Here is a 13,668-nt window from a genome sequence, read left to right as displayed (position 1 = left end):
TCTCTGGGAAGTCGTCCCCTGTCCTTCATGAGGGGCAAGGACTAGAGGGGCTAAGGACTCCACGCAGTCTCCATAACCTCTGCAGGGGTCATTTGATCCCTTTATAAGTTCCCTTATGCCTTTGATTCAGCAGATGTTTTCTGAACACTTACTCTGGGCGGGCACTGGACTTAGCCCACGTGACGACAGTGGGAAGCAACCCGGGTGTGCACCCTACTGCAGCCTGCAGTTCACAGGCTAGTGTCCTCCTGGGCCACTGTCATGGCTGCAGTCTGGACTGAACATTTTAAAAAAACCCAAGCAACCAACTGAATCAACCGACAAAAACTTTACATCCAAAGCCTTGGTCCCCCTTGGCCCTTAGAACTTCTCGTGGTCATCAGATCACACACCTGACCAGATTCCATAGTTTGGAGAGAAACATTGGAGCCTGGCTCCCATGCACTCGTCACAATAGCTTGGGTGACGTTGTGGTGAAAAATGAACCCTGAAATGTCGTCAGGTGAGCACAATGAAGGTCTGTCTTTTCCTTAAGGAAGGCTTATGGTGACTGGCCTCTTACACACAGTGACTCAGGGATCTAACCTGTCTCTACCCCATGGCTCCACACATGGCATCCAGATCACCACGGCTTGGGATACGAGATTGCAGGCAGAGGCCACCTTATTCTCCCAGTCATCTGACCACACCCGACTGCAAAAGGGCTGGGAATCGGGCGAGAGCCCACGGATATTGGGGAGCAGTGAACATCTTAGCCATGCCTGTTCCTTCCACCCAGTTCTCCTGAATCACTGTTCTGTAAAACTGAGAAACCACCTTGAGAGTGGATGGATGAGATTTAGAGAACAGAATTTGCAGATAAGTGGGTCAATGACTTTTCTGGGCTCTTTATCTGAGGCTGTCTTTGAAATGAGAGGAATATAGTTACTTCCTCTTCTTTCTAGGTCAGTGAAATTTGCTATTAACTTGGGTGGATACCCATAGTTCTTTTATCTCTTCCCTAGGACAGTCTTACAGGATTTGTTTTTCCACCTCGGCAAGGAGAGAAAAGAACGTTCTAGACTGCAGGACAAGTAGATTGATTTTTTAAAAAACATATTTTAGCCGTTGATGGATGTTTTGTTTATTTATTGATATGCGGTGCTGAGGATCGAACCCCGTGCCTCACCCACGCTAGGCAAGCGCTCTACCACTGAGCCACGACCCCAGTCCCTAGGTTGATTTTAATAACCCCAAAATGTTGTGGGCAGGAGCATCACTTGGTTTTCAAATGTTTGTCTTTGCCAACCTTTGTTTCCTGGATTCCTGTCCACAGTGAATGCTCAGCTGATTGAATCTGAACTATTAGAATAACATTTGCTTTTGCTAGAACTGCTTTTTGTTACTGGATAGAAAGAGTGGCTCCTTTCTTTGTGAGTGTGTTTCCTTCCTGACATTTGGGTTTTCCTGAAATGAAGTGTGCTAGCATTCTATTTACTTCTAACTCAGAGCCGATTCCTGTCACCCACCAAGGCTGCCCTGATTCTGTCCCTGCTTGCCTAGGCACATTTTCCAATAAACAATGGCATTGCAATTAGCACTAGACCCATGAAAGAAGTATGTTGAAATATGATAATGTATTCCATTTGTTAATGTGAAGTTCATTGGTCGGTGGCCTCTTCCCCATCCATGTGGATTTGGTTATTCTGAGTCTTCCCTTCCTAGCCGCGGTGCTTTCATTATACTATAAATCATCTGATTATAATTCGGTGGCAGGAACTCTTGACTTTTTTCTCTGTCTTTATAGTTGATAGTACTTGAAATGTTGGTAGCTTCATTAGGGAGTCCAAGGTCACGATGACTCTTTTAAATTGGAAAACACGGCTGCCTAGTTAGACTCTATTTTTTTTAAGAAAACCAATTTGGGGGAAATTCAGCAATGCAAACCTGCTCTCAGATGCAGCCATTAATGGGGAGCTCTGGGAAAATTCCACCTTGCAGCACCTTGGGATTCAGTGGAAAAAGGGCCGCTGGAACGTGGATCCTCTGGTTGTCAGATGGGGACGCACACTCACAGGTGTGGAAGGCTGAACCCATATTCCCTCCTCCGTTTTTTGTTGTTGTGGTGGTGGTGCTGGGGATTGAACCAGGGTTTTGTGCATGCAAGGCAAGCTCTCTCCCAACTGAGCTACATCCCCAACTCCCATGTTCCTCCTTTGAGTTTGCTGAACCAAAAGTTTTTTATTTTTTTATTTTTAGTATCAGGGATTGAACTCAGGGGCGCTTAACCACTGGGGCACATCCCCAGTCCTTTTTTGTATTTTATTAGAGACAGAGTCTCACTGAGTTGCTTAGGGCCTCACTGTTGCTGAGGCTGGCTTTGAACTCGAGATCCTCCTGCCTCAGCCTCCCAAACCCCTGGGATCCCAGGCGTGTGTCACCATGTCTGGTGAAAACTCACAATTGTAAGATAGCTATAGAGGAGGGGAGAACCTAAGTCCCACGAGAACCCAGGGCAGGGGTACCCATTTCCAACTTGCTGGACTAGACTTCTGATCCTGTTGGAAGGGCGTCTAAGCTGAGATGTGGAGAATAAGAACGAGTCAGCCAGGAAAAGACAAATAGAAAGGGAAAGGTAGGAATGTCGGCATTTTAAGGGACTAGAACATGAAGTACTCTAAAGATCCAGGGACACTTTGGTGACCAACAGGACGGTCCACCCAGATGGACTTTTTCCTGTTATTTATTTATCATGTGACATCACACAATTCTTCCCAGCGGTTACAGTCTGTGTGAAAGGGTCGCAGAGGTGACCGGCTATAGTCTTACCTGCCACGTGGACAGCAGCCAGGGGCCATTCACACAGGTTAGGAGTCAGGGGAAGGAGACCTCTGTTGTGCTTTGGATCTGTGGTGTCCCCCAAAACTCATGTTTTAGACCAAGCAAGGAAATTGAGAGGGGAAATGGCCAGATTGTGAGAGCTTTAACCTAATCAGTGCAGTGACCCCTAGATGGGTTAACTGAGGGGTGACCTAGTAGGTAGGGTGTGGCTGGAGGAGGTGGCTCACTGGAGCTGTGCCTTTTTGTCCCTGGTGAGCAGAGCTCTCTGTGCTTCCCTGTCCCGTGTGACCTGAGCTGCTTTCCCGGGTCAGGCCCTCCAGCCACGAGGTTCGGCCTCACCTGGGCCCAGAGCCACGGAGTCCCGTGGCCATAGACTGAGACCTCTGAAGCCATGAGTCCCAAATGAACTTTCTCTCCTTTAAAGTTGTTCTTGTCAGGTCTTTTGGTCCCAGAGGTTGGGAGGGAAGAAGCTCCTTCAGCATCTGAAACAATAAATCCTGAGGAAGTCTGCGGATGGAGCCCTGTGGAGGCCCAAGATAAAACAGGAGTGTTGAGTTTTATTTGCATAATAAAGAGCCGGGGACAAAGGAGTGACAGAAAAAGCCTGCGCTCTGGGAGTGAGAAGCTGAGAGTAGGAGAGAGAGAGAGAGAGAGAGAGAGAGAGAGAGAGAGAGAGAGAGAGAGAGAGAGACTGACTTTGGGGGTCAGGTTGGCATCCATATGCAGGATATTGATGGCAGCAGCAGCCGGGAGACATTTGGAGACATCTGCTGTGTATTAAGAATGCACCTGCCGGGCAGGGTGGTAGCGCCCCTATCCCAGGGGCTCAGGAGGCTGAGGCAGGAGGATCGTGAGTTCAAAGCCAGCCTCAGCAAAAGCGAGGTGCTGAGCAACTCAGTGAGACCCTGTCTCTAAATAAAACACAAAATAGGGCTGGGGGTGGGACTCAGTGGTCAGGTGCCCCTGGATTCAATCCCTGGTACCAAAAAAAAAAAAAAAGAAAAAGAAAAAAGAAAAAAAGCACTTGCTCCCAGGGTGTGGTGGCACCGCCTGTAATTTCAGATTGAAAATTCTAGATACTGACTGATACTTCTTGGTGGCTGAACTGTGTTTCCTTGAATGTCATCCATGTCGAGATGGAGCCAACTGCAGACTTAAAGTCTGGGAGATCATAGAAATCTTGTGATGTTCTTGTAGGTTCAACTCAAATAAGCAGAGGGCAAACAGGTGTTTAGAAATACGCCCAATAGGAAAAAAGTCTGTACCTCAAGTTTATATAAATATGTCAAAATATACTCTAATGTATGTATGACTAAAAAGAAGAGACGAAAAAAAGAAAGAAAGAAAAGACTCTCCAGCCTCCTCCTCCGGTCGCCCTGGAACAGTTCTTACAGGGGATCCAGGTGGGATGTCTGCCCAGTCCACAACTGTCTCTGGACCCTGTTCCTCCACCGGCAGGACTAGACCTCTGCCAGGCTGCCACTCTCCAGGACTCCATCCCTGGCCTTCAAGTGTCCCTGGAATGAAGGCTTGATCCAAAGTGGGCCACTCAGAGTGTCTTTCAAGAATGTGACATTAGGCCAGGGTGTGGTGGCACTGCCTGTGACATTTCAAGAATGTGACATGAGGCACGTGCCTACAATCCCAGCAGCTCAGGAGGCTGAGGCAGGAGGATCCTGAGTTCCAGGACAGCCTCAGCAGCTTAGTAAGGCCCTGAGAAACTCAGGGAGACCCTGTCTCTAAATAAAATACAACAAAAAGGACTGGGGATGGGGCTCAGTGGTCGAGTGCCCCTGAGTTCAATCCCTGGTGTGTGTGTGTGTGTGTGTGTGTGCGTGTGTGTATATATATATATATAAAGAATATGAGATTAAATAAAGGAGACGGTGAGAGCTGTGAAGAGTTATCCATGTCCATGGGCCAAAGCAGATTAACAGAAGGAGATGATTAAGGCAAAAGAGCTTGAAAAATTAGGGCTGAGACTTCTGTATTCTTGGTGGCTTTCCTGTTTCAGGTCTCCACGAAGCCACTGCCTTGGGGTTCTTCCAGATGATAGCTTTTTCAGATAAACCACCCACCTTCCTTTTGTTTGTTTGTTTGGTTTTTTGCTCAAGTTAGGAGTAAGCTTTGGGGCTGGGGATGTGGCTCAAGCAGTAGCGCACTTGCCTGGCATGCATGTGGCCTGGGTTCGATCCTCAGCACCACATACAAACAAAGATGTTGTGTCCGCTGAAAACTAAAAAATAAATATTAAAAAATTCTCTAAAAAAAATTTTAAAAAAGAAGTAAGCTTTGATTACTTAAAATCCAAAGAACCTGATCCAAGATGTGTTTCTTTTATGATCCAAATTCCTCAGGTTATTGAGTTTACTTTCTAGTACTTTTGGTACTAGAAATCTGGACCAAATAATTGTTTGCTCAGGTTATGGTGTGGATGTGAGGTGTCCCCCAAAGGCTCACATGTGAGACAGTGCAGGAAGGTTCAGAGGAGACACCACTGGGTTGTGAGAGCCTTAACCCAACCAGTGAATGGACCCCTGATGGGATTAACTGGGTGGGGGCTGGAGGAGGTGGGTGTGGCTGGAGGAGGGGGCATTGGGGGCGTGGCTTTGGGGTCTCTATTTGTCTCTGGAGAGTGGAGTCTCTCTCTGCTTCCTGATCACCATGTGAGCTGCTTCCTTCCACCACACTCTTCCTCCATGATGTCCTGCCTCCCCTGGAGCCCTGAGGAATGGAGCCTGCTCTCTATGGACTGGGACCTCTGAAACTGTGAGCCCCCAAATAAACTTTTCCTCCTCTACAGTTGTTCTGGTCAGGTCTTTTAGTCACAGCAGCAAAAAAAGCTGACTAAATCAGATCACATGTATATTAAGGACACAAAGCTGTCCATCAACCCTGAAGATGTTTGATTCCAGAGTCAGCCAGCCTTGCAGGGGGAACAAGCATCTTCTGGTATTTCATTAAGCAAGTTATTACATCGTCTCATCCAATGCTGGCTGGGATGGTGTCATTTAGGAGCTTACCCACACCTGACTTCAGCCTGTGATTGCTTTTGATTATTTCTCTGCTTTATCTTCTGCTAAATTCTTCTTGTTGGGTGGACATCTGTCTCAGACAAAATCAACTGCATTCAGCAATTACGCTGAGATGAATTTCCAAAAGCGTTGATGTTTCTTATTCCAGAGCAAACGTACTGATGTGTATTTTATGCATCAGGTAGTGAGGATTTGAGCTGCAGACCCTCCTTCCCGGACCTCTGTAGCACCATCTGGATACAGGGCTCACAGAAGATGCATGGTTTCCCCTGGTAACAGGCTCAGGGCAGGTTTTACTAAAAGATGGTCCCAGATTGCTGGATGCATATGAAAACTACAGTTTCCCAAGTCTTGTTCAGTTCTGCTGTCTAGGAATGGGGCCACGGACCTGGAATTTTAAATAAACTGCCCAGATAATTTTGATGTGTGAAAGCCTTTGACTATGAACAAGAAGTATCAATACCAAAACCCAAACATAATTGTAGACTATATTTCACAGTAAGCTCTTCTTCTTCTTCTTCTCTTCCCCCCTTCCCACCCATACCAGGGAGTGAACTCAGGGGAACTTGACCACGGAGCCACCTCCCCAGCTTATTTTGTATTTTATTTAGAGACAGAGTCTCACTGAGTTGCTTAGCACTTCACCTTTGCTGAGGCTGGCTTTGAACTTGTGATCCTCCTGCCTCGGCCTCCCGAGCCACTGGGTTTTACAGGTGTGCGCCTCCACGCCCGACTCACCTTCTTCCTTAAGACAGTAGTGACATGTATCTCTTAGGAAAATTAGCTCAATCCCTTCTTGAAGACTGTCACTCTTGGGGAAAAGGCAACATATTCTACATCCTCCAAAGCTGAGTTATAAACCTCTGGTTTAGATCCCTCTGTCCAGATCCATGGGCCTTGTTACCAGACAGCTCTGAAGCTCATGGGACTGGAACTGAGTTTTTTGTTTGGTGTTTTATTTTTCCCAGAGACTTGAAACAAAACAAACGTGAAGCTAGAACATCTTTACCTTACACTACCTAGGTCAGCGTGCCACGGAGGACCTTGATGACAGATTCTGGGACTCTATCTCGAGTTCACTGGCCAGAATCTCTGTGGGCAGGGCCACATTCTGCAGGCATTTCCTACACATTGTGAAGATCCGGGCCTTCCTTGGAGGTTTCTAAGTCCTACTTAATGCACAGACAAGAAGAAGAAATAACGAGCCATCTTAGGTATTCAGTTTCCGCCGTCCTTTCTCATTGGGCAGAACCATCCTCATGTCAACAGCAGCAATCACTACAGTGCTGTGAGCTCTCACAGTGACAGCCACAGCACTAAGAGCCTGATACGTACGCAGGACTCCAGGAAACCCACAGGACCCCGATGAAGATTCCTCAGTGAAGGCCGAGTCAGCAGAGTGCGGGGGTGCACACCTGTCATCCCAGAAACTTGGGAGGCTGAGGCAGGGGGATCGCAAGTTCAATGCCAGCCTCCAGGAGACCCTGTCTCTAAATAAAATATATTTATAAAGGCTGGAAATGTGGCTCAGTGATCAAGCACCCCTGGGTTCAATCCCTGGTACCCAAACAAGCAAACAAACTGGACAAAAGCACAGCAAGTATTTTGGGATCATCTGGTGGTTTCAATTCTTACTAATAACTGACAATTTACTGTCTGGCCTGGAGAGGGGGATCCTGGGGGATCCTTTTTGAGAATCATCAGTGAGCAGTGATGCTAAAAGGCAAACCAGAATCCATTGGTTCTTACCTGGGATGGTTTTGCTCTCAGGGGATGTCGGCTAGTGGGTGGAGACTTTTTTTTTTTAATTGGATTAAAATAGCCGGGCACATTGGTGCTTGCTTGTAATCCCAACGGCTCGGGAGGCTGAGGCAGGAGGATCCCAAGTTCAGAGTCAGCCTCAGCAACTTGGCGAGACCCTGTCTCAAAATAAAATATAAAATGGGCTGGGGATGTGGCTCAGTGGTTAAGCATACCTGGGGTTCAATCCCTGTATAAAAAAAAAAAAATGAAAGGAAAAAAGAAAAGAGAAAGAAAAAAAAAAGAAAAATTGAGTAAAAACAAACATCATGTAACAATTTACCATCTTTACCATTTGAGCGTACAGTTCAGTAATAAGTTAATTCGACATCACTCTGCAACCGTTCTCCAAAACTTTTTGTTTTGCAAAAAAAAAACCGGAAACTCGCTCATTGCACAACAGCCCCAGCAGCTTCTCTGTTCTGGTCCGGATCCAGTAGCTGCCATTCATGCTGAGCTGCTTGGAAGGCCCTCTCGGTGAGCTTGAGACTGTCACCTCCCCTCCAACACACCAGGGGGGAGAAACGGTGGGGTGACGTAGCCGGCCCAGGGAAGCTCTTCATGGGGGGGCTTAATATAGAAACAGATGGGAAAGCCCTTGAAGGAGGATGTGGCAAGTGTGGATGGAGAGTGGAACCGCTCTTGACCAAAGACCGTGAAACCAACCAATCAAGAGGATTTGCTTTTGTCACCTTTGAAAGTCCAGCAGGTGTGGAGAGGGTGCAGCCAGAGGCAGGAATGGCAAGTCCTTTGATGTAAGAGCCATCAAGGTGGAACAAGCCACCGAGTCATCATGTGAAAGGGGTAGACGTGGCCCGCCTCGGCCTCCGGGAAGCAGAGGCCCTCCCAGGGGTCTCAGAGGAGGAAGAAGAGGAAGCAGAGGACCTAGGGGACCCCTTCCCAGGGAGGGCACAGGGACGATGCAAGTCCTTCCAGGGGACCTCTTCCGGTAAAAAGAGGGCCACCACCAAGAAGTGGGGTCCTCCTCCTGCTGGAAGGTCAGCCCCTTCAGGATCAGCTCACGGCCGCAGGGGAAGAGGAGGAAGGGCTGCTGTATCACGTGGGGAGAGAGGAATGGGGGCCCACCTCCAAGGGACCCCCTGCCCTGACCTAGTTTATTTGTCCCTGAGGGATGATGGATATCGCAGTAGAGACAGCTGATCAGGCAGAGGTGACTTCAGTTCTCGTGACACAGGAGATTCTGCATCACCTCCAAAAGACTCTACCCACCCCGAGGAGGGTCACCCCGGTTCACGTGATGACCGTCCATCATGAGGCTGCAGTGATAGAGGTGGACGTGGCTGGGATGGTATTATTCAGATCATCCAAGTGGAGGCTCCTCCAGAGAGTCACACAAGAGTCATGGGAACTCACGTACAGCCCCCACTACATGAGGCCCCGCCATCTTACGGTGGAAGCACTCGCTATGGTGACTGCAGCAGGTAAGTGACAGATATGGTGGCAGCCTGAGTGATCAGGTTGGCAGACAAGAAGAGGGCTGCCCCCTTCTATGGGACGGGGTGGCCCCTCCACGTGATTCCTACAGAAGTTCAAGTCAGGAGCACTTGAGGTCCCCTGGTGGTGGCCCTGGAGGAACCGATCCGATCGACGGACGGGCAGGCAGAGCAGATCCTAGAAACAAACCAAACTTGGGACCCCAAATTCCCCATTCAAAGAAACAAACAAAAAGTGGAAACCATTCTGTCCTATAACTCCCCACAGATGACCAAAAGGAAAAAAAATGGTGTGACCCTTTATACATTTCCTATTAAGTTCCCCTTCATCATTTTTTAAGTTCTTGGGGAGGAACCAAAGTCAAACATGTTTCATTTCATGTGATCTTGAGTTGCTTTCGACCATCAAATGCCAAATGTCCGAGACTGGTTGTTCTCGTGTTGTAATTTTCCAAATGAGTGTCCCTAAAGGCCACTTCCTATCCAGTTCTTCCCAGTCAATGAGGCAAGCAATTCTAAGATCCCCCACAGACATCCAGCCACTAGATGTCCACTGCTCTCCGCTGAGAGATGGGTCCTTCCACCTACGCAAAGAAGCCAGCTCTGAGGGTGGCTCGGGACTGCAGGGTGTCTCCAGGCTGAAATCTCAGTGTTCTCAGTGTGCCAAACCCGGCTCAGATATCTGTGTAAGGAAAGTGGATCCATCAATCCCCCCCCCCCCCGAAAAAAAACCCCAAACCCAATGGAGAATTCTGGCCATATTTTGCCTTTCTGACTTTTCCTTGGGAATCTACAGGAACTTCCCTTTCTCCTCCCCTGATAAGACCATTGAAGTGTGTGTTAAACCACAGAATCCGAAATAAAATGTTTGGCCCAAACCAAAACCAACCAACCCACCAACCCAGACTGAAAACTCTTGCTCAATAAACAATAATTGTTCAGTGTTCTCTCCCCTCAGCCCTGATGATGGCTACCCTTTGACTTATTGCCTCTAGGACCGTAGCTCTAGAGACCTCATTTAAGTGGAGTCATACGGTAGGTGTCTTTTGTGACTGGTTGTCCCACTGAGCCATCATGTCCTCAAGGTACATCCACATTGCAGCAGGTGCCACAATTCCCTTCCTTCTCAAGGTTGGATACTATTCCACTGCGTGTGTGTATTCACCCCGCCGTGGTTACCGTTCATCCACTGGTATACATCTATCTGAGTTGCGTCTACCTTTTTGCTATTATAAATAACACTTCTCTGGACACAAATGCACAAATATCTCTGAGACTGCTTTCAATTCTTTTGGGTGTATATCCAGAAGCAGAATTGCTGGGTCACACGGTTGTTCTATCTTTAATTGGGGGGTGGGGGAACTGCGTACTGTTTTCCACAGTGGTGCGCCATCTTACATTCTTACCAACAGTGCACACGTGTTCCATTTGCTCTATATCCTCACCAACATCTGTTTGTTTTTTTTTTTTTTTTTTTTTTTTGGTACTGGGGATTAAACCCAGGGGCACTCAACCACTGAGCCCCATCCCCAGCCCTATTTTGTATTTTATTTAGGGACAGGGTCTCACTGAGTTGCTTAGGGCTTCGCCTTGGCTGAGGCTGGCTTTGAACTTGCCATCCTCCTGCCTCAGCCTCCCGAGCTACTAGGATTACAGGAGTATGCTACTCCACCCAGCTAACATTTGTTATTTTCTTTTTCTTTTCCATTCATAGTAGCCGTCTTCATGGGTGTGATGTGTGGAGGAATTTTTACTTGGCATAACTAGAGTGGAGGTGCTCCTGGCATGTAGTGGGCAGAGGCTGATGATGTTAGCACTCTTCAATCTATGACACACAGGACAAGCCTCTGCAACCCAGAATGAAGTTCCCCAAATGCAGATGGTGCCAAGACTGAGAAACTCGGATTTAAGCCAGGCGCAGTGGTTCTCGCCTATCATCCCAGCAGCCTGGGAGGCTGAGACAGGAGGATTGAGTTCCAAGCCAGCCTCAGCAAAAGCAAGGCCCTCAGCAACTCAGTGAGACCCTGTCTCTAAATAAAATACAAAATAGGGCTGGGGAGGGGGCTCAGTGGTTGAACACCCTGAGTTCAATCCCTGGTACCCGCCCCCCCCCCAAAATAAAACCCCTCAAATTTAAACAATCAGGTCCATCTTTCATAGTAAGTCTCCTGCTAACACATGTGGCCTTTCTCTTTTTATTGAGATGCTCAAAAGCCAAGACCACTTGAAACATCTGCCGAGTGAGGAAGGATCGAGAAAGAGGGCGACACTTCTTTTATTCAAATTTTATTGGAAGTTTACAAATGTATTACAGACATCAGTAAAACATCATATCCATGGTACAGGGCACGGATCTCGAGCAAAGTGTTCAGAACAGTCTCTGGCAGAGCCCACACCCAAGGCCCCTGGTGGACCTTCTTGACAAACAGCGTGACGCTCGACACATAACAGACTCTGGCCTGCCTCACCTCCTCAGGCCCTGGGAGGTTTTGTTTACGCGTGGGAAATGAAAGCAGGAGATGGGCAGAGCCATCCTGTGCAGGAAGAGATGAGTGTAGGCAAGGAAATCCTGACCAAGTCCTGATTTACTAGAGAAAATGGAGGACTCATGGCCTCATGGTTTTGTTTGTTACTGGGGATTGAACCCAGGGGCACTTAACCACTGAGCCCCATCCCCAGCCCCTTTTTTATATTTTATTTAGAGACAGGGCCTCACTGAGTTGCTGAGGGCCTCGCTGAGTTGCTGAGGTTGGCTTTGAATTTGCGATCCTCCTGCCTCAGCCTCCCAACTTCAGAATGTGAAGTCAGGGTCCGTGAGAGAATCAGAATATTTAATGGAAAAATATGGAAATCAGGTTAGATAGGCTTGAGCACAGACTTTCTTGTAAGTCACGGAGTCTCTCTGAAAATTTCAGAAAAGCTTGATCAGTAACCTGTTGAACAGGCGTGGCCAAAGGTCTAGTCAGGTAAAGGGATGTCTCCGAAAACTCTCAGGATAGAGCAAGACAATTCTTTCCCCCCCGCTACCCAAGGGATTCATCATATCTAAATCACAGAAATGTCTCCTAACACGATGTGACTTTGCCCTCCTGCTTTTTATTCTCTTAAAGAAAGCCAGTTTGGTCAGCAGGAAGTGAGCTTGTAGAACGGTCTATCTCCCAACGGTGTGTCGAGATTTATGAGGGTGGTCAACGGGCTACTCGGTTGGAAGAAGGGGAAAAGAATCCCATCCTTTGGGGATTTTAACTTTGATGAGGACTTCCAGGTGGACACCTGGTCACTCTGGTGGCTGCTGAGGCCCCAGAGGATCCCACCCACTGGACATGAGGCCAAGGATCTTTCTACTTCCACTTCTCTTGTGCTTAAAGAAATGCACCTCAAATGGAGCTACCTGCCAATGCCATCAAAATCAGCAGGGGGGACTTAGGACACATGTCTGCAGGCTCCATCCTGAAGCCTTCCTGAAGGTGCCGGACAGTGGCTAGCAGCAACTGTTCTTGCATGAAATATCCAGATAACTGGCTCCACCTTCCACTTTCCTGGGCCATAGAAGGATCGAGCCCTTAGCATCTGGTTTCTGTTAGAAATACACAGAGAGAGCACTTATCCTTGGAATTTAAATATTTGTTCTCTTTCTTGTCCGAAGGTGGGATCAGAAAAAAGAATAAGAAGGACTCTTGCTGGACCCCTGTAACATGAGCAGAGGGCTCTAATTGACAAGGGACATGGGCCTGCAAAAGGAGGCCAGAGAGACCTGTCTTTGTTTGGCCTAAGAGGCCGGCTTCCTTTAGCCTCCACAATCTGGCGGACAGAGGAAACGCAATCTCCCGATGAGTTCTGACTGCTGCTTCTTCAATGCCGGGTGTCCCATGGCAAGAGAGCCCAGGGCAGAAAGACAGATAAGAATCTGAGGTTGGTTTTGAACTTGTGATCCTCCTGCCTCAGCCTCCCAACTTCAGTTCATAAATATCTGTTATCAAAGGACATCAGTTTTAATCAGCGGGTCCTCTGGCTGGTTGCTGAGGCTGTATCCACATTTCCTGGGAAAGCAGAGAGTAACTCATTGCTTACATCTGCTCAGGTTGCAGGGCAGGCAAAGCAGGTGTCGTGTGTGTGTGTGTGTGTGTGTGTGTGTGTGTGTGTGTGTATATCACGGACTCAATGGCCAGCAGAACCCAAGAAGCAGACAGCAGGTGCGAGAAGAGAATCACAATCTTGCTACTGTACAGAAGATGGAAGGGCCCCCTCCAAGGCTCACCCTGGGAAAACCCATCTGCTTCTTCCCTGAGCTGGCTGGATTAGGAAGGAAGGGTTAGAGAACAAAAGGGCAAGGTGGAGAGATGGCGCCAATAACCAACCCCAGGAATTCTCCCTTGGATGTGTGCAAAATCAGGAAGCGTGGTCTGATTTCCCTAACGTCCTTCACCTTCATGCTTGGAAGAGATCCCAGAACCCTATGACAGAAGGAAGACTCCCGAATGCTATGCTCGAAGCCACCACGTTGGCAAGAAGCCTTTTCACAGTTACACAGGTCAGGTGTGCCCTGGGAGGACCGTGAA

At 48.0% G+C, this 13,668-nt stretch overlaps 1 pseudogene; it reads left to right on the top strand.

The window, feature by feature from the left end:
• The window catches only part of LOC113189182 (RNA-binding motif protein, X chromosome-like), a 55,113-nt pseudogene extending 45,001 nt beyond the window's left edge, over positions 1-10,112 (top strand).
• Positions 10,113-13,668: the final 3,556 nt, after the last annotated feature.

Source organism: Urocitellus parryii, chromosome 3 (assembly GCF_045843805.1).
Source record: "Urocitellus parryii isolate mUroPar1 chromosome 3, mUroPar1.hap1, whole genome shotgun sequence".
In the NCBI taxonomy this organism is placed as follows: Eukaryota; Metazoa; Chordata; class Mammalia; order Rodentia; family Sciuridae; genus Urocitellus; species Urocitellus parryii.
This window is presented reverse-complemented; position numbering and strand designations above follow the sequence as displayed.